At 40.5% G+C, this 24713-nt stretch overlaps 1 protein-coding gene across 4 annotated transcripts in view; it reads right to left on the reverse strand.

The window, feature by feature from the left end:
• CDH11 (cadherin 11) overlaps positions 1-24713 on the reverse strand; it is an 81500-nt gene that overhangs the window by 22435 nt on the left and 34352 nt on the right. For all 4 annotated transcript variants that reach the window (XM_050328195.1, XM_050328196.1, XM_050328197.1 and 1 more), the window contains exon 2: positions 18348-18477. The gene's annotated coding sequence lies outside the window, so the exon portion shown is untranslated. The remainder of the gene's footprint in view (positions 1-18347; positions 18478-24713) is intronic.

The raw sequence follows: 24713 nt of genomic DNA on the forward strand, positions 1-24713 counted from the left end.
ATACTGTTATGTAAACCAGTAAACACTTTATAAAGCTGCTTACCAGTAATGGAAAAGCCAAGCTGATACATAGGTGTTTGATATCAGCTATTCAAGTGTGAAGTGCTGGAAACAAACTGGTAATCCCAGATCCATGCCTAATTTATTAATAAGGATTAAAGCAAAAAATATTTGCTATCTTTTGTTTTATCCTCTGTAAGTACATGTATGGATACATGTCTTTAAGCTAAAGAAAATTATTATCTCTCATCCACTACTTCATAGAATCCCAGATTGGTTTGGTTTGGAAGGGACCTTAAAGCTCATCCTGTTCCACCCCCTGCCATGGGCAGGGACACCTTCCACCAGCCCAGGTTGCTCCAAGCCCCCTCCAACCTGGTCTTGGACACTTCCAGGGATGGGACAGCCACAGCTTCTCTGGGTAACCTGTGCCAGGGCCTCCCCCCCCTCCCAGGGAACATATTCCATCTAACCCTGCCCTCTGTCAGTGGGAAGCCATTCCCCGTGTCCTGTCACTCCATCCCTTGTCAATGGTCTCTCTCCATCTTTCCTGGAGCCTCTTCAGGCTCTGCAAGGCCACAGTCAGGTCACCCCAAAGCTTCTCCTCTCCAGCTGAACAATCCCAGCTCTCTCCCCTTTCCTCCCAGCAGAGCTGCTCCATCCTCTGATCCTCTTGGTGCCTCATCTGGACTCTCTGCAGCAGCTCCATGTCCTTGCTGTGCTGTTCCCAGGGCTGGGGGCAGCTCTGCAGGGGGGTCTCCCCTGAGGGGCAGAGGGGCAGAATCCCCCCTGCCCTGCTGCCCACACTGGGGGATCAGCCCAGGGCACGGGGGGTGCTGGCTCCCAGTCCCTGTGACTCCCAGCACACACATCCAGGGAATGTCCTACTTGGGCTAAAAAAAATCCCTAAGCCCCTTTATAGTAATTGCTTCTGTTTTGAGTTATAAAGTCAAAGGACTCTATTCGAGTAGCAATGCCAAGCTGGTTCTTTAGGCTCCAATTCAAGCTGGAGCTGAAGGCCAAGAAGGTCTGCCTGGCTCCTCATGCCCCTCCTGTAGGTCCTGCTCTGCTCACTCATGCCATGGTTGCCAAAGCAGGGAGCCCTCTGACTCCCACAGCAGGAAAACTGGGAGAATAAATCCACAGGGTTCCACTGAAGTCTATGGAATTACTCAAATTCAAAACAGTTGCAGTTTGTCTTTTTACAAATTATTCTAAAAGGCAAGGTGCACAAGATCCTCTCAGGTTAGAGCTAAAATTTATAAAGCAAGTCCTTCTCTCTAGTGGAAAAATACCTCATAATCCTGCAAGCATGGAATAGAGATGTGAGAATAGCAATTGCTGCAGCTGCCTGGGCTGCTGCTCGAGTGAGCATCCCAAACTTCTGTGTGCAGCACTTGTAATCAGGCACTGGACAGAGAGTGACCTGTCACACTCATTTGCTGGGAATGTTTGTAATATTTTATTTTAAAAATCACAGTATTTATATATGCTCAAAATTATTGTTATTTCTGCTCATAGATCATATTCCTCAACTACAGCAAACAAATCTCAGAGGGCAGTTGACCCAACATTGTGCTGGTTTGGGCTGGGATAGAGTTAGTTTTCTTCCTGGTAGCTGGTCCAGTGCTGTGTTTTGGATTTAGTAAGAGAATTATGTTGATAACATACTGATGTTTTAGTTGTTGCTGAGTAATGTTTACACTGAGTCAGGGACCTTTCAGCTTCTCATGTCCTCCCTCCAGGAGGCACAAGAAGCTGGGAGTGGACACAGCTGGACAACTCACCCAAACTGGCCAAAAGGATCTCCCAAACCATTACAACATCAGGCTCAGCACATAAACTGGGGGCTGCTGCTCAGGAACTGGCTGGGCATATGTCTGTGACTGGTGAACAATTGCACTGTGCACTGATTGTTTTGTATGTTCTAATTATTTTGTCATTATTGTTATCATTCTTTCCTTCCTTTTCTGTCCCTATAAGGTGTCTTTATCTCAAGTTATGAGTTTTCTGACTTTTACTCTTCCAGAACTCTCCCCATCCCAGGGGATGAGAGGGGGACTGAGCAAGTGCCTGTGTGGTGCTGAGTTGCTGGCTGGGGTTAATCCACAGCAAACATCCATTATTGTTTGGAATCGCACAACATGTAATTTTGAAATGCCAAGTTTTCCTAAGAAATCTGTAAAAAAGCTACTTCCCATTTCCTTAAGCATAGTGGATGCCAGGTTTCACAGAATCATAGAATGATTGGATGAGACTCATCAGGACCATGGAGTCCAACCCCTGGCCCTGCACAGACATCCCAGCAATCCCACCCTGTCCCTCAGAGTGCTGTCCAAACCCTCCTGCAGCTCTGGCAGCCTTGGGGCTGTGCCCACTGCCCTGGGGAGCCTGTTCAGTGCCAACCACCCTCTGGGGGAAGAACCTTTCCCTGAGATCCACCCTGAGCCTGCCCTGACACAGCTCCAGCCATTCCCTGGGGGCTGTCCCTGGTCCCCCCAGAGCAGAGCTCAGTCCTGCCCCTCCTCTGCCCCTTGTGAGAAGCTACAGACTATTCTTGCACTAAGATTGATTTGATCTCAAAAGGAAGAATTCCATGAACACATTTTAATTGCATACAAACAAATGTTGGCAGTTTTGGTATTGGATAATAGCTTTATCAAGGATAAAGGGAGAACAAGAGTTAACAGCCACCACACAGGATCCAATCACATCAGCAGGGCCCATGAGAGCAGTGAAATTCCCACATGCTGCCCATGTAAGTTGATCAGTTGAGCCATGCAGGACTGAGAAATGTCCAAAAAAATCTAGTCCACACTCTGAGAAACAACATACAACAAGGGGTGCATACAGAAATGTTTGCAAGGAAATAAAATATGTCCCTAAATCCTTGGGAGAACATGCTGTCTGGGCATTTCTAGATACACAGATAGTATGTCTGTGCTGTGTACTTGTAGTTATTACTTAGTTCTGGAAATGCAAAGCTCATAAGTTTCAATGTTAACATAAGAAAAGTCAGTTCTTCTACTCTTAGAAAATAATATCCATCGATATTCCTACTGGAAATACACTATTTGTGTAAGAATTCAATTAAGAACACATCTATCATAAACCTGAAAAATAATATATCCAGGTCCACGTGGAAAACATACTCTACAAAGTCAGTCTGCTCTACACAGCTTCCCACTAACCTGAATGGCTGCTCAGAGATGACCAACAGCAAAAACTAAAGAGCCAGCAAAGATTATTTTAATGACAAGACCGGTGGCGGAAGTGAAGTCTGGCCAATATTAAATTCCTTTCATTGCATTTATAGCACAAATAATCCCAAACATTCCTGATGATTTCCTGCATGCTATTAAATGACCATATGCCAAGTTATAATAGACTAAACAATCTTTCTGATTTGTCTAGGCTCTAAGTCCTGGATGATACATTAAAATAGCAATTGTTCTCAGGAATACACTTGGCAGACAGCAGCCAAGACCACAGTGTAGCAATATAATAATGGATGATTATGTTCTGAAATGTGTTGCAGAAGTATCAAGTAAATATAGCAAACTCCCAGTCCAAACGTGATTTTAGCTGTAATTAAAATTAACTGAGAAGATGAATGATTAATTTTACAGTAATTTTATCATCAGACAAGGAAATGAATAGTTTTTTAATGACAGAATAAATATTGGATCATATTAGTTCTGGAGTTGAGAGTGTCTGAGTTTTGGGCAATCAGGATCATGAAAATGAGCAGTTCCCATGGAAAGAAGGTAGAAATCAGATTTCCAGATCAGATAATCCGATGAGCCCATAGTGGTTAATCTTTAGAGCATATCATGAATTTACCTGCTTTGGGAGTTTTTAATAAAATAATAAATAATTTTAATCAAATCGAATAGAGATCTGTGGAGCAGCTTTGTGCACAACCACTCGTTACTCTGTGCACTGATGAATGTGTGTGCAGCTCAGCCTGGCAGGTACCTCCATCCTCTTGTGCATTGCTGCATTCAAACACCTGAGGCCTACCTATTGTCAAGAAATGCTGTGCACAATAATACAAAAATATTTTTGAAGGATATTAGTTCTTGGTGCAGGAAGCTATTCAGCCCTGACCACTCAGTCTCACACATCTTGGTAACTGAACAGTTGGGGTTGATTTGGTTTTTCCCTGTTTAACAAAACATTGTTCTTTTCCTTGACTCACTTCAAGAAAATGACGCATAAAAAAGTAAACAAACAACCTGTTCCCTTTGGTTTATGAAACAAGATAAACCAACAAGGATCAGTACCTTGCACTTTTAATTTAATTCTCCCAGCTACTCTTTGATTTTAAAATGTTCTGCATTATCAGAGCAATCTTTGAATAGTTTTTAGCCTAGACTTCACAACATACTTGTGGAAATAAGGTCTCTCCTTTTATTTACATGAAATAATGTTATGCAACATATCAAGTTCTGTATATCTAGTTTGCATGACACATATAGCAAAGTCCTGAAAAATGCCAAACTTTAGGTACTCTGAAGACTCGAATTAGCATTATCTTGTTTTTCCACTGGAACTAGACTAAGACTGATTTGTCCTTGCTAGAGCTACCTCTATGACATGCAGAATTAACAAAGGTGCAACACTGGTGCGTCATCATTAAATGGTCTACATTAAATGGAATGAGCTGAACGGGAGGGTGAGACAATACTAGCCTTTTAACTTTCAGGGAGCCCAGCAGTGAAGGACTTTAAACATGATTCCAGTCAGGAAATCAGCCTGTTAGGAGATGGAATTTTGCTCCTCACATGAACCCCTTCTCCCAGGGCAGCACTGGGACACGGAGTTTTGTTCATACACCAGCAGAGTTCCCTCTCCAAGTGCCAGGACATGGCCCTGACTCAGCACATACAAAATAGGAAAATTAGAAACTTCAGGACTCCATACCCCGCACACTGACTTTAGGACTAACCCCAGAGAATGGTCATGGGTATGTATCTCCTGGGAATCGAGCACCAGGGGCACAGAGTGACAGAACAACTGACAGAGCAGGGTTAGATTGGATATAGGCAAGAAATTCCTCCCTGTGAGAGTGGGGAGGCCCTGGCACAGGTCACCCAGAGAAGCTGTGGCTGCCCCATCCCTGGAAGTGTCCAAGGCCAGGTTGGATGGGGCTTGGAGCCACCTGGGCTGGTGGAAGGTGTCCCTGCCCATGGCAGGGGGTGGGACTGGATGGGTTTTAATGTCCCTTCCAACCCAAACTATTCTGTTGTTCTATGATTAAAGGCTAATATGCGTTAGTCTCACGTAAAATGTTTTGCTTAAATGACAATTTCTGGCAGAGGAAAAGATTCTCCTGTTGTATATATAACTGGTAAATCTCATTTTTCCCAATGTGTGATTCTAAAACAGACCACCAGCAACTAACTCCCTGTGGGTCCTTCTGCACCACTGAATCCCTCTTCATGCTGAAACATATTCTGGGTCTCACTGGATCCAACAGCAAATAACCCTCATCTGAATGCAAATTGATATGAAGTCCTCTGAGTCATTCATAAAACATAATTAGTCTTATGAGACAAAAGTATTTAGTCCAGGAAAAGATATTTTTCATATTTAAAGATACTTGGGAAAAAAATTCTCTTAGTTATTCCTCTGAAGAAGAAGAACCTCACACTCCTTCCTCCAGTTCATGTTCTGCAGTTCTGCACAGGAGCACAATGCAATGGAAGGGATTAGAGCCTGAGATTTCAGTTCTGCAGAGTTAAGTATATATATAACTTTATATATAACTTTATATATGGTGTGCAAACAGCCAAGACTCCAGAGGTATCCTACTACAGAGGGATTCTAGGTCATGGCAAGATTTGTATGTACTAAATACAGAAATAAAATCTTTACAGAACTGCCGATTTTCATCTTTACAATAGAAGTTGCTTCAAAAATGCTAAGTAAGTTTTATAGAATCCTATTCTGAGTCTGTAGAATCCTATGAAAGGAAATCTTAATCCTTTGCAATTTTAAATTATGTTTATAGCACTGTATTGGATTACTGAGATGTTTAAAGCCAATAATCCCCAGCTGCTTCAAAGAACAGTTTTTGAAACGTAGCCACGGTTTCCTGGAGCAGCTTTGGGACTCAGCATTACAAAACCATAGACAAACCCAGAAAGTGATGGCTCTTTGAAAACAGAAGTCACTATGCAGGGAAGAGGAAGAAAAATAACCTCCTGAATAGTATGATGTGATATATCTGTGAGTATCCACCTCTGAATTCATCATGGAAGGAAAGCACTTTCGCCAGGCTTTGATTTACTTTGTACTCGTTCGAGGAGAGTGGGATTGCCACTGGTGAGCCTCATGCAAAGCAGGAGGGAGCAGGAAGACAACTTAGTATATTATGAAGTGAATGACACAGAAATAAGCCTGAGAGAGTGATATTAAAAGGCTTGGGAAATGAAAAATGGCTGTAAACAGTTTTACATTTACTTGCTGCCCTAGGGAGATCCACTTAAGACAAATGTGACAGAGGCTGACTGGTTTTGAGCACAAACTCTACAGCAAAACAACCAGCATAAGAAAGGTCTTATTAAGGAACATGGTGACTGATAGAGTAATTTCAAGTAATGACTAAGCTCTTGGTAGAGTTTATTTTAAATAGTAATTGTGTTCTGGTGCATCTCAGACAAACTAGAATTCTCCTAATTTCCTGTGTACTCCAAGGCCAATACAGCTCCGGCCTGGTCCATCCTCATTTCAGTACAGTGTGATGGAAGTGGCTATAAATGACACCCCGAGGAGGAAACAAGTGATAACTAAAGTGAACTCACTCCCAGCTACTAATGCTGTAATTACATGCTAAGCCAACCCTGAATATTTTTTTCCTTAAGAATGTATAAGTATGAATGTCTAAATAACACTTGTGCTGTGACTGACGGGCTTTCTGGTTTATGCCAGAAATGAGGCAGAAAGTCAAGGTTAAAGAGTGAAAACCCATCAAAAACTAATGACTGCAGGCAGGTCTATTCAGCTACCAAACCAAGCCAGAAAGAACTGCACCAAGCAATCCATTTCTGTGGTGGTCTCTGATCTCCTGCTGAAGGGCTGACAGTCTCCACACTATCAGAAATCTGAAGTCAGTCTGTGGTACTGCACTTACAGCTTCATTTCTAGAGGCAGCTTCAGCAGTGCTCCTGAAATGTCAAATTGTTGAAGCATCCTGGGTGGTCTTTTTACGACTGATGTGCTCCTCTATGAAACTCTTCTACTTTGGATAAAATTCTCCAAGACTCCTCCCCCCTCTGGTGCCCTTCCATTTGGTCTCCCTCGATTAGGAAAGTTCCTGATAAAAAACTTCTCCCATGGAAGGACATGGAAACCACCTCAGCAGCACCTTGGTTAAGTGTAGCGATCGTGCTGACTCTCTATTAGGGGTTCAAACTACATTCTCTGGAACATTTATCTGTATAAAACCTGACGAATTAGTGAACTACTACAAGTCCCTTTTACAAATAGATTTGCTAAAGAGAGAAAGGTGAGAGCTAAATTACTCATCAAAGAGCATTCTCCTTTTCTCAGCTTTCTTGGAGCTGCAGAAGGAAGAGCTCAGACCTTTCAGTCATGCCCTTGAAGGTTCTCTTCTTGATAGTTTGCTTAACTACTCTAGTTTAGTGCAAATTTCTTCCATAAAGCCACTTCGAGATTTCTGAATGAAAAAGTAAATCAATAATTAATTTTTGCCTAGGCAGAGATTGCCTGTAAAGAGGCCTATTTTGGCTTGACAGCATAAGATAACAACCCCAGAATATTCCAACACATTCCTAAAACAGCCTCAATAGCACTAATAACGGAGACCATCACTGTTTAAATACCTAAGGGGAGGCTCCACCTGAAAAGACCAAACCTGCAGATTTATATTATTATTTGCAAACCATTAAATCATAAGATTATCATTCAAACAATAATTGCGTAAGTATCTTCTGAGATATCTTGTTGTAATTAATCACCACAGAATATTTTCATTTAACCTAAAAAACAAATACACAAACACAAAGAAAACACCACCTCCATTCCCACAACTTTCCCTTTGGCTTGCTGATCTTCTTTGAGCACAAATCAGAGGAATTATCTGTATTTTCAGTGTTCAAAAGCTATAAGGACTAAGATATAATTCCCAACATTATGTTACAAAACTAAAAATGCAGCAAGAGGTGTTAAAGTGATACAATTAGATGCTAAGCATATAAATAGCACAAAGACAGGCTCATGTCAGCTTGCAATTAAAATTTGTTTTTCATTCAAATGATACATTTTAAAAAAGGGCAAATTATTCAGGACATCTTTCACGAGCAGAACTTGCTTTGAGTTAAAGCTGTTCTTATTTCTAGCTGATCATATCAACACTAACACATCCCAGAGACTATGGCTTGGCACTGTTTCTGACCTGCAATCACAGAGGATTGCAACAAAACATTTCATTTCTATTCTTCTGACAGAGCCATTAACAAGAGTTTTAAGGCAGTGCCTTGCTACAGTTGGAAGGATGTTTGTTATCAGGCTATCATCCTGAAAAGGCAAAATTTAAATACCTTGAGCCAGGTCTTGCAGAAAAGTTTCAGAAACTGATGTTCTACAGTCATGGAAAATTGGCCAAAAATGGGCATTTCAAAATTAGATTAGTGTTATTCATAGCTGAAGCTATGAATCAACTATAATTAGCTGTATTTTGGAAGAGCATAATATGTCTGGAGGATATAAATACCTTTTGCCACCATTTCTTTGATGCCAAGGGCAAGTCTTGACCTTAAGAGATGCAATAATCAGGTCTTGTGAGGTATATCTGCATCCTAGATCACCAACAAGAGTTCTTCATTTCAGATCTCCAGTGGCTTTTTTAACCAACAGGACAGTTATAAAAATACCTGAGTGTGAGTGAATGTGTGTCCAGTCAGGCACAGCTTTAACTTCCAAACCAATAATAGTTTTCTCCCTAATGAAGGGAAGTGTTACTTGAGAATGAGTTTGTGAAAAAGAAAAAGGAAAATAACCCAACATTTGGTAGAATGGCTGCATTAAGAACAGCTACATTTTTTGATTGAATGACCTTAAAACGAGATAAGTAGAGGGGAATGAATTAATATTCATAGTAGAAAGGTAGATCCAAGCCTCAATGATAACCCCCCCCATATATGTACATACACACACACACACATACATACATATATATATATATATATATATATATATATATAAAAGACTGAAAGTTGCATTCAAAAGAGCAGGATTAGGCTTTTTTTTTTCCACATTAAATATGCCCTTGCATCCAGCATATTTTCTACCAAAATGTTCTTTTCAAAATGTTGCCAGGGTGATATCACTATTTCAATCCAACCAATTTCCTTTGAAGTCTCCCATAACAGTAATTAAATAAATTGCTCTTGGAGTAATTATGCTTTATTCTGGAAAAGGAACTATTAGGTTAAGGAGAGATGAGAGAGTCTGTCACCAAACATAATCTTTCTAAATACACTGGTACTTGCTACATTTATTGGAAGAAGGATGGAATACTTAGAATCTGTGGACCTTTTTAGTTTTCTAAAAGGAAATGTCGTCTTCACACCTGAAATAAGAACCAAACTGAAATGACTGCTGACAGTCCTGGGAGTGCATAGAGAAGGAAAATGGAAGCTGTGTCAATAAAAACCTTTTAAAGACTGTGTATTAAGCCCAGGAGAGCCGGTGTGAGCTAGAAGCCCAAATTATGATGTTAGAAGCAAGGAGCTGGTGGACAAGATGAAGGTGACTGAAAGTGCAAGACTAATGATCAAGTGTGTTGTATAAAATGGAGCTCTCCATAAATACATCATGTTTGCAAGAGCACGAGGCTTTGGAGACTGGGTTACTAGAGCTGAGAAGGGTCTGTGTGTGGCAATGCATCAGATTAAATTCCTCCCATCTCTGTTCGGGAATTTTATCACCCCTGATGGAGGGAAACAGTTGGAGGGAAGCAGCTTTCACAGTTCCAAGTCATTGCCAAATATGTAACTTTATGTTTCATCTGTACTTTCCCTCGTTTCTGAGTCAGGTTAAAATTGTTAGCTGCAGTGTGTTGAGTGTCCTGTGAGTTTTGTTCAGGTTTTTTTCCCAGATTAAGTTGTTTTAACTTTGTTAAGGACTCCCCTATTATTTGTAGAAATTTGACATATGCCTGATAAGCAATCTGCAGCACCCACTGGTTTAACCTTCAGAACAGGCTGAGCAAACCTCTGCCCTGTTCCCTGGTGCACTCTGGCATCTCAGACTTCCCAGGATTTAAGTACTGACACTTGCAGGTTTTGTCCACATCACAAGAATCTAGAGTTGTTAATTTAAAAGCATTTTCATTCAGCAGGCGTGTGTCTTTGGGTATGATGCTGAACACTCCCATCCTCCTTCTCCTCTAAATCTCTTTGGTAAATAAGAAAAGGCTGCAATAAGAGTAACCCACATGGATTAGGATCTGAATTTCTTTATGGAGCCTTCACAATGTCACATCCAAGGGCAGTGATACAGCGCTTGTCTACAAAGATAACCCTCTCTCTTCTCATCACTTTGAAGACCCAAAGACAGGGGATTCAACTCCAAAACTTGCAAGAGTGAGCAAAAGGACAATAAAAAAACAGCTTCCTGGAAATCCAGTGGTCAGAGAGAATAAAGCACCAGACGGGCACCAGCTGGAGAAACTGGATCTGGGGATTCATCCAAGAACAGGGAACATCTTTCTGAACAGACATATTTCTTGTTCCAGTGTAATGGTTGACAGGGTAAACATTGCTATAAAAAACTTAACATGATCTTTATTTTTTAAAACTCTTTGTGCAAATTTTGTGAACCCCTTCTGGCTTAAGCTTCAGTAAGTGAGCTTAAAATCAGACCCAAGGAATGGTGAATATATATTATAAGCAGGAAGAATCATTATGAAGGTCACACACAGCCACTTATATTGTGTTTGTAAACACAGCTTTAACTGAACCCAACTATAATACGTGACAGAAATGATTATGTAAGAATAAGATTATTAAAATGAATGTTTACTAAATGCCTATTTCATCATGGGGTTTAAATAAATAGCATAAAAATAATTTTCCATGTGTTAACATGAACTTGGTAAAATTTCAGAGCCTGGTAAGGCCATAGGATGGTGTTCCCATTGCCTGCGACATGCCAAGGGCCATGTGTGAGGCTGCTAGCACAGACAGCAGGACCCATTTGGACCTTCAGGCATCATCAGGGCTTATTTTGGCCTGCCTGGGCCTTGGTTTTGGTTAACTTATCTGGTTGTAACAGGTTCTCTAAGGACCAGGTGGCTTTTGGTTTAGCTCAGGATGAGTGTGTGCTGTAACACGGGTGGTTTGTGTACATGTTTGAAGTGAATAGATAAAAATAACAACACAGCTTTCCTTATAGAACAAACTATCCATGAACCCCAAATAAAATGCAGCAGAGACAGGTATGGGATGATATGAGAAGTTTTGAAAGTCCAGGTACAAGCTGTAAACTGCTGACCAGGAGTCAGCTACTGGCCATGGAACAGACACAACCTTGGGAGCTTGGGAGCTACCTTCAGTGTACAGAAAATACACCTTTCACAGCAAACCAGGATGTAATGTGGAGCCACAGAGCAAGCAAGATGTGGAGCATGTCAGGAAACATAAAAATTACTCTGGGTGGAGGAAGAAGGATCCATCCCTCTATTGCTCTGGAACACAAGGACCCTCCTCCCCATCCCCACTTCAAGACATCTGCCTGAGAGGTGACACACCTGGTGAGTGTGACACCAGAGAAAGGGAAGGTTGTGGGCATCACTGTTAACTGCATGTAACTTGTATAAAAGCTCAACATAGTTGAACTAATAATTCTTTGATTAACTGTTAAGACTTTAGTTTAAAAGTACATTCTTAGCTTTTAACTTCTGTTCTTTCGGCCTAAATGATCTTGACAAGCTGTAGCATAATGAACTGATGGAGGCTCCAAGTAACCTGGTCTGAAAGCTCAGTGTGACACAGGTAGAGCAGCTCAGTCACACAACAGACAGTATGTGAGCCATGTGTGAGCTCTCGTTGAAGGACACAGAGTGTGATGAAAGGAGAGAACATCACATGGGGAGCAGAAGGAACCTGGATAATGACAGGGTCAACAGAGCACCAGCTTCTGCTTAGGAGAGTAGGTTTGACAATTATCAAAAAAGCCATTACCATTCTATTCTTTGCTGGGAAGTTCTCCCACTTAAACAGTTAATTGATCTTTTTATTTGTTAAATATAAAGCAAATCAAATCACTACAGACCTACAAGGAGAATTGTATTCATGTGAATACACAGCCACTGTGTTATTGTGTTGGTCCTGTGAGCAGCAGAGCAGCAGCAACCAGTGGGTCACTGGATTTCCTGTGAGACAGCACAACAGGGTCTTTGTTGAGCTTTCCTTGGAGTGAGTCACTGTGGCTCACTGAAAGGCTGTTCCCTGTGTGGGGCTGTTCTCTCCTGGGTCTGATACCCGGCACAGAGGGGGAGAGGACACGAGTGGTACCTCTGGACTCGTGAACACAACATAGCAGTGAAGTCTGCAGTAAGTCCCCAGCCTTGGAGTGAATAGCTCATTAGTGAGAGCTAAATGTTTGTGTGAGCACATTCCCTGGAAAAATGAAGAGAGATCCCCTCTCTCCAACGTGCTGCAACTCACACATGTTGCCTGAAGTGCAAGCATGAAAACAGCTCGGGAGGTCAAGGAGAGTCTTTTGGTTGGTTGGTTATTTTTGCTTCAGTGCAGCCTCAGTTCACAAAATATAGCTTAGAGCATGAAACCAAGCCAAGAGAGCCAGGAGGCCTCTCTGAGTGACCAGACTTTGGAGATTACATAATCTGCTTTTCTATTTTGGAGGGAGAGAAGGGAGAATTGGAGGCCAAATGCCCAAGTTCTCTTGTAAAAGTAGGTATAAACCTGTAAAAGTACAACGGGATCAGACCCCAGAACCACGAATTTTCAGTATTTTAGGTGCTGTTTCTAAAAGAAGATTGTGTTCATAAACAGAATTAGAAAATACCCTGCGGGGTCAGTCCTGCATTTGATTCCAAAACTTATATTGGCTCAGACTCCCCCTTTTCTGGCCTCTCTTGTTATCCCATTGAATTCATTAGAAGGTTGTGGCTACTGGCCAAAAGAAACAGTTAATGCATCCCAGAGCCCATATTCTTTGAAATATCTTCTGAGACAGGAATTTATAGCATTGGTATAATAAAACTCAGATTTCGACATTAAAGTATAAGTCTGTGTGCTTGCCACACATACCAGAATTATACAGGAAATTTGAACCATGAAACCCTGAGGAAATTCAGAAAAATATGCAGCAACATCTAGAAAGAGGCCATTAGGACTTGGTTACACCTTTAAGAACAGCCTTAAGCAAGAGATAAATCACATATGTTGTTACACAGGTAGCAGAAACAGACCTAAAAGAACTGCCATTGAATCACAAATACTTTGGCTTTGGCACACTGAGTATAGCACATTTAGTCTGGTTTAGAGCAGTTACTACCTCAGATAAGAAAAGACAGGACTTATTCCTGACTCCACCCTCGCCTTGCCCCTCCATACCCTGCACTGCCCCGAAAAGGTTCGTTTTTTGCTTTGATGTAGCTGTTTAGTCTATTCTATTCTATTCTATTCTATTCTATTCTATTCTATTCTATTCTATTCTATTCTATTCTATTCTATTCTATTCTATTCTATTCTATTCTATTCTATTCTATTCTATTCTATTCTAATGTTTATTTTTATGAATTCAATGATTATCCAATATGTGCTTTATTTTTATTTCTCCTGTAAAGGGACAGAAGTGGTGACTTCACCCAAAACCTCGAAACAAACCTTCATTTCTGAGACAAGGGAACCATTTTTATTCCACTACATGAATTCAGTGGGCTGCCACAGGCCAGTCATAATCTGTTATTGTTTCCCTACAACCCTGGACTATTAATTTTTCTTTTTAATGAACTGTCCACTCTAGTTTAGCTATGGGAACTATGATGGAGCCGCCATAGAAATGGTTTATGTCATGCCTTTGTCAAAACACTTTCCCCTAGAGCAGTAGAATGTAATTGAAAAGCCATTTTAAAATACAGTAACTGAGTGGTTGCAAATGCAGGTTGTCAGGAATAGAAGGGGGAAAACCATTGCATTATATTAGATTTTACCAATCACAACCTGTGTGACTTTATTAGTGTTTATACAGATGAGTAGAGTCACATAAATTGCATGTGTAGCATGGTTATATCTCCAAATATTCCTGAAAGATACTGAAGCAATTTTCAAGAAGTTTTTCTTCAGCTGTGACTAAGAGTGCATGAATTGGCTTGGTTAAATACCTCAAAAGAATTAAATACATTAAATTATGATTTATTTAATAGCATACAGAATACATCCACTTTTGAAACAGTAAACTAACATTTGAGTAGAATTCAAGACAGTTTTTGTTGCATATGAAACTTGAATGGCTGAGTGCACAGCAACCAATTTTTATATGTAATAGAAATGTGCAAGACAGGCTATTTAGTTTTCTCTTGTGTTTATTTTTTCTAGCCCTGAATGTGTGCATCTTTTTTCTTGGAGACCCTATGGTGAATGTTTTAAACATGCTATTATTACTATCATCATCATTATTGAAGCCCAAAGTGAGCAACTATACAGAGGATTTATAGTGTAAGTTGGTAAGTTTTCTTAACAATTTCTGATCAAAATTGTTTCTGGAAGACTTTGATTTAGCTTTTGGTTCACACTTCTCACCTTTAAAGTAATTATGGGCATTTTGTTAGAAATTAATTTTATGACAACACAGATTTCTCAAGGTTATTTTGACTCACGAGTGTTTGGAGTTCTGGCGAGTTTTTTAGTCAATGTATCAAGCCCTTAATGCTCCAGAGCAGAGCACACCCAGCCCAAACAGGGTTGGGATTTCCCAGAAAGCTGGCAAAATGCAGAGATGAGTGTTTGATGGCTCAGTGGTTTCAGCATTTGAGCTGGAATAAACCTTTTGCCACCAAGACCTGAATTTCAGTTCAGGTACAAGTTAATTGCTTCCAAAAACAAATTACACATTTCAACAAAGTCAAGGTTCTTTCAAGGCAATAGTACTTCATAGAAATAATTTTCTATTAAAAGCAGATAGGAAATCTAAAATGTTCATGCTAGGAGGTATTGAGACCAGAAGAGACAGGACTGTGAACATATTTCCCACTTGATGTCTTTTAAGTCTATGTAATTTATAACAAAATAATCATTCTTCTTTGGTATCTGTTAGACCAGGATATCTGTCTTATAATTATTCTAACAATATTTCCAAAGGAGTTTTAGCTCAAGCAAGTCTTGAAGAGCACGAAAAAGCAAAAGTAATAAATTCAGACTGCATCTTATTACACAGACTGTGTGAAATGACTTCCTCTTAACAGTTCACTCTCAGGCCTTTCTTTAAGAACCACTTAAAGATTCAATTTACTTTGGAGTGTCATCTTACTAAAATCAAAGCTTTTGCCCTCATATATGAGCCTATTTTATTGAGATTACTAATATCCATCCTAAAAAACATGTAATAAGCTGATCCTGCAGGTACATGAGGTGTCTGCCCTGTGATGTAATTCTGTGGGTGGAAATCAACCTTTTTTCCACGTGGCATTTGTGCAGAAGCAAAATTATACAGCAATTGCCTTCCAAGATCTGCACTGTATGCCAGAAATACAATGGTTTTCCTACCATAGCCTTTCCATTAAAAACAAATAATAAAAAGGATGTTGGATAAGAAAGAGATAAAGTATACATCATACAACACTGATTTTTATGGCCAGTAAGTGAACTTTAGTTTTTCTTCCTATATGGTGAACTCATCACAGCCTTCCAGTACCTGAAGGGGCTACAGGGAAGCTGGAGAGGGACTGTTCATCAGGAATTGCAGTGACAGGACACAGGGAATGGCTTTACACTGACACAGAGAAATTCAGGTGGACATATGGAGGAAATTGTTCCCTGTGAGGGTGGGCAGGCCCTGGCACAGGTTACCCAGAGAAGCTGTGGCTGCCCCATCCCTGGAAGTATCCAAGGCCAGGTTGGAAGGGACTTGGAGCACCCTGGGCTGGTGGAAGGTGTCCCTGCCCATGGCGGGGGGTGGGATGAAATGAGCTTTAAGGTCCTTCCAACCCAAACCATTTCGTGTTTCCATGAGATTGTTCTTTTTTGGGCCCTGCAGACCCTTCATTCACAGATTGCTTTCAGAATCACATAATTGGAAGGAAATGTACCTGCTGTTGCCTACTCCCAGTCTCTCTTGAACTTCTGTATAAAAAATCCAAGCAGTGCAGGAAGGAATCTCTAGTCAGGATATTCCCACTTCCCGAGGCTGCTGGTCTGTGTTCCAGCTGCCAGAGAGCTCAGCAGGGCTTGCTGTCTGCCCTGCTGCTCCTTGTCCCACGAACAATAGCTAAACATGAATATTTTACCTTCTCAGCCCTTTGATTATCCAGATACTGTAACAGGAAATTTACATTCCTGAACAGGCACAGCTGGAAGTAATTTAAGAAAGATCCTTCAAAAGAAGGGAAGAGAATTCAGGAAGCATATGGATGCACAGGTTTACATGATAATCAACAAAAGCAGCTCTTGTTCCTCCTCTTTTGCAGGGAGACACTTCACACCCCAAGCAGAGGGAACATCCCACAGTTACTCTGCAGGAAGCTTTCTTTCAGAAATTATTTGCTTTAACTCTGATATGTAAAAAAGTCAGTGAGAAAAGACGCATCAGGTTTGCAGATCAGGCATGAAAAAAAGTGGAGTAGGGACCCTGGATTGTTAAATTCACTTATCTCATACACGGGTGACAGGGATGGGCCTTCATGTTTTCCTTTAAGTTTATCCCTCACAGTCCTTTAATTTGTAAAAATTTAGTTTAGTTGGAAGTGTAGCTCTGAAGTAGAGGCCTGAGAAAGAGGCCTGAATAAAACCATGAACTGAGACACAAAAAAATGCCAAAAGAGGCAAACTGAAACAGCGGTGAGAAAATTCCTGTAACTGTGCATGGAGCAGAGACCCAGAGAAACTGAATGCAGAACGAATTTCAGGTATTTTTGCTGTGTCTTCCTGATACCCATAAATGAATTTGAAACCTAGTCAGGAAGTCCTCAAACCACACCCTCTTTAGAAGCCTTCTGTTGAAAAGCTGTATCTGAACAAGGGCTGAGCTTCGTTTGCAAAACGTGGCCTTTGTGTTCAGACAGGATAAGAATCCCCCATGCTGAGCCCTTCCTCGGGAGCGGAGGAGCTGAGCTAACCTGGCTGCTGGTGGTGTCATTGTCACATCAGCCCCAGGGCTGCGTTTGCCTCAGCGAGGATGCCACAAACACACCCACAGAGCTGCTCACGAGGGTGTTTGAGTGTACGGCCCGTTCGGCTGCCGGAAATGAGATTATTGTCATTCAAGGACATTTCCACAGAAATGAAGCATCTGTCAAGCAGGACTTGAGTGCATTGAATGCAAAACCTGTGAGTCAGCTGCGCAGAGATTTTTAACAACCTGCTTTTCCTCGACAATTCAGACGGGATCATGCCTTTGATTCCATAAAAATGGTAGTGTTTCTATATTTATTATCTATTTCACCTAATCTGTTTCTGTGTTAATTTAAAAAAAAAACAAACACGGGCACTCCTGTAAGTGGGTAATTCTCACCTCTGTGGAATCGCAGTAATAGCACAAATGAGGATTAGCATACCGAGGATTTGAAAAATGAAAGGTATCAGAGCAGCAGATACAACTATTTTTAACTCTACAGTTTCCTGTACTGCTCTATTTCCACACTTTCCACCTTCTTTGAAGCTGACACCCACTACATTCTTTTCCCAACACAAGTCTGAACAGTTCTATTAAGCTCAGTGCTATTGCACAAAATATCAGAGAAATAACCCAAATACGGAATTAATCTTACTAGAATAAGAAAAGTATGAATCTTTTTGACTGATAAATTCAAGCTGCAGACCTAAATATCAGAAAAATTCTGAAATTTCTGTTCTTCAGAGCTTTAAACAAGAAATTAAACAAACGAACCAAAAAAACACACCTTCTCAAACAGTGCTTTGCAGACACAGAAATCTGTGTCCTACAGCATCAGCTCTCCTGAGTGACACAAAGAGCACTGGATAAACCCTCTGAGGCAGGAGAAACCCGGTTGACAGCACACCCTGAGAGAGGATCGGTGTTCCCTCTGTCGCACAAACACTGCAGACAGCACAGAAACAACAGCCACGGACGGCTGGACCCCCCTAGGAGATCACCGGGTTGGATGCAGGGCTTACCTTCACCCACTGGAAACTTGTTGCCAGTTGATGTAGCATATTCCACACATTTGAAATGCCACTTAACGAGGCTGGGAGATGGTGCAGGTGTCAGGTCTCTGCTGCCACGGATCCACTACTTCAGCTCTGGCTGCAGACAAGGAAATCTGTTAGAAATGCGATGCAATGGTGGTACCACAATAACAGGAAACAAAAGTCTACCCTATGAACTACCACAGTAGCCTAAAAAGAGTCTAAAGACAAGAAACTAAATACTACCTATCATTTCAAGGAGAAAATTAGTAAATAGTCTTTACCTTAGAGTTACAGAATCACAGAATGGTTTGGGCTGGAAGGGACCTTAAAGCTCATCCAGTTCCACCCCCTGCCATGGGCAGGGACACCTTCTACTACAGCTTGTTCCAAGCCCCATCCAACCTTTCAAGGTTTAACAGAATATTGCCAAAATGTTCCCATAACTAAAATTTTTGAGCTCATATCAAAATTCTTTCACATCTTTTTTGTTATCTCTTGAAAAAAACCCCTGAGTTCTAGGGGAAAAGTCTGTTCTGGGAACATTATCCAAGACAAGACACATTGTAGTGAAAAAAAATAACAGCTGCAGATGCCATCAACCAACAAGGTGTGCTTCGAACATTTCTAAGTGCTCTGAAGGCATATTATTAAAAAATTAGTGTTTTTACCATCATGATGGAGAAGGGAGTCAATTATTGTAGGAAGTAGAACTGTACTACAGTAGGGAAAAAAAATATCTAGGATAAAGTATTTTAAGCAAGGAAACAAGCAAGAGGTGGCTCTGCCTGTAAGAAGTTCATCTCTAGTTGTTTCAGTGTTTAAAATTCTTTCCTAAAAGGGTCAAGAATTTGAACCAGGCTGTAAAAAGGGTGCAGACACAAAAGGAAACCTGCTGAGTCATTTCTTAGGAGGTGAGGTAAGTCTTTTCTTGAATTTAAATTAGTAAGTCAAGCATGCTCAGTTTCCCAGAGCAGTCTCATCACCCCTTATGTTCCTGAAAATATGTTCCTATACAAGTAAAATATAAATAAAATATATTTAATGTGACTGAATGCCATGGAAATACTCAGTGTGATCTGTTGTTAAGTTCTGGTGTAGACACTGTATTTATGATGCCTATTCCGAGACCTTGATAGATTCTTAAATGGCCCTAAATGAATTCTAGGACTAAGACTCATTCTCACCAAGGAAATCAGGGTGGTTTCCCCAGCACTTTCAGATTTAATAACTGAAAATTTCTATGAAGAATTATTGAAAAGTAACCTCTGTAACTTGAGTTGATACACCCAAGTAATTAATTTTCTTCAGTGTTTCACTGTTGTCTCGTCTATACCAATCCCTCATTTCATACTCACTTTTCATCCCCAATCAAGCTTTAGTTGCAAAAAACCAGTTCAGCAGCACAGGCCAAACTTCAAAGTTCCAGCAAAAGTGTAGAGAAACAAAATAGGCGTTGATTGAATATGTAATATTCAATATTGCAAAAACATATTTCATACTTATTCCACCAAGGAAAGAAATAAAATCACGTGGCTTCTCTGGCCACTCGTGGTTGCAGATATGTTGACTTATTATTTTAAAGATTTGGGGTCATGTTCTATAAAAGAACACATTCCTAGAAAGTGGATTTTGGTCTATGAAATAATCATTTGTGTGATGACTGAGTCACTAATACACAAGCCGTTGGTTTATAAAAAGACTCCACACATGCAACACATTTATGCAATTTGCTATGAAGTACGTGTGGCAATTTAAAATTTGCTCATTTTGCAAGCAAGTTTGTTTGTTTTCTTCCAAAAAGGACTCTTTTTAACTAATTCACAATTCAGATGAATGAATGAAAAGAAAGAACTAAAACTGAATAAGCTCTCTCATTTTGATAAGTTGTTCAGTATCTTTCCAGACAACAACATCTTTATGGATGACTTTGGAGCTCAAGGTTCCTTTATGCCCAAGACATTTGAAGTTGCTTGGATAAGTATTTCTAAGATATCTCTTACATATCCCTATGGTGGAATTTTATGAGCTCAGTTTTTGCTCTTAAAAGCAGCAAATAGTTGGTAAAAAATCCTGCCAGTCCTCAACCTGACCTTCTACATTATTAAGTTTTTCCCTGTGCAAACACCTGACCACCAGTGAAGTGACCATGTAAATCACAGGGTGGGTTGGGTTAGAAGGGACCTTGTTCCAAGTCCCAAATAATAAATAATAAGTTTACTCTCAAGTACAGGCTCCATTCTTCGGTTCCACTGCATTTCAACAGATATCAGGGGTTACAAATCAATATTTTTTGTAGCACTAACCATTATTTGAAGTAGATAAATCTTCATATTAACCTCTAGCAATGAGAAACTCCTCCAGATATCAATTTTCATGAAAAACATGGTTTACGACTGCTGAATGATTACTATAGCAGGCAAAACTGTTTAGCTGATTCATTGATATATAGGTATCAGATACCTATTTATTTACTATTGTTACTTTATTTATCAGATGCCCATTATTTACTGAATATTATAATTTTATTTTCTTATTTTCTGATGCAGCTGAACATGCCTTCAACAGTGTGGTTCTAATAACTCTATAACCTTTACAAAAGGGAGAAAAGCCAAAAAAACCCCAAGTTCTGTATTTACAGAAGGCTGTTTCAAAGTCCAATTAAAATTACAAGAAAACTCACAAACCCCTCCATTAAACAGTTCCAGTGCCCCAAATAGATTTGCCACAGTGGCGCTTTGAATCAAACCGCGCCCAACAAGATTTTTTGGGGGGTAAAAGAAGCCGTGGCCACAGAGCTGGTTTATGCAAAGTGACAACTCGAACAATTTGGAAATGTTGCTGGTTGGAGGGGGAAAGGCCCCCCAAGCATTGTCACTATGGTAATTACTGCACAATGCCTGATGTGAAATGGGCAGTGCTGGGCCCAAGCAGCAGCTGAATCCTGCATTGTCCTTGCATGATAAAAAGATTTGAAAGTCTGAAAAGCAGAGGAACGGAATCTCACAGCTTCTTAGAGTCCCCTCTGAAAGGGCCATTGTAACATCATCATAAATCCTGGGCTCCCCAGGCACTTGACAACTAAAGCAGTGGACAATAGAATTCTTGTGTTGAACAAAACACTCCTTGTCTGCCAAAGGGCTTATCTGCTTCATTTACAAATGTCTTTCTTTGTAGCAAAATAATTCCCTATTAGAAAAACTATTAGGAACAGCACTAAATAAATATTCACAGCTTTGCGGGCTGTTTGGCAAAGTGAATAAACTAATACAATCACAGAGCATGCAAAATATGAGATTTATATCAAGGAAACCCAAAACAAGCCCGAGCCACTATTTATTTTCATTTTCCCTTTTCCTGATTGCAGGGAATTGCACTGCTTACACATTTGTCTCTATAAAAAAGACCCAGGAACATTATCACTAAAAGAGATGAAAAATATTAGAAATCTGCAAAGATCTCAGATTGGAGCAAAATCATATCCAATGTGCTTCTAAAATTAAGTATTTCCAGAAGAGCAATTACAGAAATAAACCTGAAAACATATCTGAGAGTGTAACGAAATAGAGACAAATTACTCACAGTCATCAAAGGATTTAAACTGTGGATTTATAACCACGTATGTTTAGGTCCCAGTTACTGAGAGATGCAAAAGCATCAGGGATGAGTTGTTGAAATGAAAAAGTGCCAGATTATTGTAACTTTGTTGATTCAAGCCCAGTGAAAATTCTGGTAGCTATCACAGAAGTGACCCTAAAATATCCTGTATATATGACACTTCAGAAAGCATTTCTAACATAGTCAGAATTCCGTTGTCTCAAGTTTCCACACAAAGAGTTATTTAGTTATAATTTACTAGAGAAGTGCTTATGGAAAGACAACTGACACCATGCCCAGTTATTATTGAAGGAAAACCTCACCAATCTAAATTATTGCTCAAGCAAAGGGTACTGGTACTTGACTATGTTCAAAGTTCCAGAGTCATCTGTACAGCTGAATTAAAACCTGAAGAGGTTCAAACTTATTCAAATCCAGTATGGAAACAACATTTTTATGCAGCCCAGACAAATGGACTAAGTGGCTGAATGAGGTTTTTTTTCCCAGCCTACAAAAATGCAGGTATTTATAACCTGCATATTAAGCAGATACTCAAATGTTCAGAATGTACACAATAAACAACAATACTGGTAGAATGCAAAAAGGAAGCACCTAACATTAATTAAAATACAAATAATGCGAGTTTAAGTTCACAAGGCAGAACCCAAGATTTAGGAATATGTGAGCTTTCCATGGTTCTACCACAAATTTTTCATCTGACCCTTCCACTTAACCTTGGAGCCATTTCTAAAAGTAAGCAAGGACACACTGCAAAACATTCCACCCATGAAAAATGTACAAATCAGTATAAAAACCAGAGGAAAGAGGCCTGAATTCAGAGCTCCCACGTGACAGCTGAGGATCTCTACTATTTGGGTGCAGAGCTTCACCATTTTTTCTGTCACCTTCTCTCCTCAGTGAATAATTAACTGTTCTAAAGATGTAGGCACAAGTTCTGATTTACCACGAAGTTTAAACTTGACTTCCCATATGCCATGTTTTGATGTTTGCTATTCTGTGCAGTGCAGTGCCCAAACTCCCCTCTCTCCTGAAGCTGTATCATCTGCACAAATATCATTTGCATGAAGTTATTCTGATCATTTTGGCAGTTTGCAATTCAGGAACACAGCTTCAACAAAATCTGTTTCCTGCTAGCTCTCAGAGTTTTATTCTAGTTCCTACTACAAGGCACACAAGCACACCATATTTTTATATAGTGGGTTGTCTCTGCTCAGGTATAAAAAAAAGGGATCTGCACTGAAGTTTAAGTCTCTTAGTGTACAAGGGGCATTTAGCCCTGATAGAGAACGTGGATCTGGGTGCCTTGACCAGAGAACAGTGTCTTTGGTATATATAATTTGTTCCTGCAAGTTTTTATCTTGGCATCTAAATAAGCTTAGGCTGGGAATCACTTTCCAGGAGAATCTTTTTCCACTTATAGAGGCAGCTAAGCCAAGGAATGTGAATCCCACATGCAGCAACCAACACAGCAGCCTAGAATGATTCAGGTGGGAAGGGACCTCTGGAGGTCACCTGGTCCAACTCCACCACTGAAAGCAGCATCAAATTCAAAGTTAATTTAGGTTACTAAGGCTGTCACTTCATCAGTGTCCATAGCTGGAATTAGAGCAAGACCAAGGTCTCTATGGACACTTTGAGGATGACCATGTAATTCTGAAAGATGGTGCAAAGGAGTAGAACGAAACAAAGGACAAGAACTGCATCAGAAAGAATAAAAAGGCAATCTTGTATAATCTACCTTATAAATACAAATGCAATTACAGGGTCTTTCAGCAGGTCGAGGTAAATAACTCTGACTGACCACACTTCAGAGCCTGGGGGGTGTTTGCACCGTGCTGTGTTCACTTTGGAACATTTGCAGCTTCCAAAGATGTCCCTCATGCTGGGACAAGGCAAGAGGTCCTCTCTTTCTGCCTTTCACCCCTGCAACACTTGAACACTTGAGGTTATTTTTATCTCCTCGTGGTTCTGAGGCAGGAAAGTGTTAATGTCTCTTTCCGACAGCTCTGAGTTCAGTCCTGGAGAAGCGAAGTTTTCAACACGATTTACATAAGAAGCCTGACATAAAATGAGGCTTGAAAACAGATTTTGAATCGAATAGTTGTACTATCTTGTCCCTTCCTCCAGAAGGAAAGGACCTTGCCACTCAGAAGGATGACTTGTGGAAGGCAGGACACCCAAGAAAAGGACAAAGCACAAGAGCTGCAGAGAAGGTTTCACACGACCAAGGTTCTGTTCAAGCAGGTTTTGAACAGCCTGTTTCTCTTTCTTATGAACTAATCTGATTTTACATTATGCTCTCCCAAAACATTCCCCCTTGGTGTTCCCATCCCTTCTCCACACTGCTGAGTGCTGAGGTTGCAGAGCCACAAGCAGGGAGAGGAGACACGGCCTGTGCCGAGCACAGCGCGTGGAAAAGCCGAGGAGCATCCTGAACTCTGAGACCTGAAGGCCACAAATCTTGGCAGAAATTTAACTAGAAACAGAATAGCTGTGTGCTCCCATGAGATACAAAACTACATCCTAATGCTTTGCAGAATGTTAACAGACTGCAGACTAGAGCCCCCATCTCATCCATCTGAGGCCAAATTAAACATCAGCACAGAAAAGGCTCATGTGGGCTCACAAGGAACAAATTAGCCCCTACAAATCACATGAGCACCCAGGTCCTGTGCTCCCCCAATACAATATGACTTTATCAACTTTTTCTTGCTTTTGGGTCACAAGGGCCTGGAG

This window comes from Myiozetetes cayanensis, unplaced genomic scaffold (assembly GCF_022539395.1).
Source record: "Myiozetetes cayanensis isolate MyiCay16 unplaced genomic scaffold, myiCay2020 scf38, whole genome shotgun sequence".
Lineage (NCBI taxonomy): Eukaryota > Metazoa > Chordata > Aves > Passeriformes > Tyrannidae > Myiozetetes > Myiozetetes cayanensis.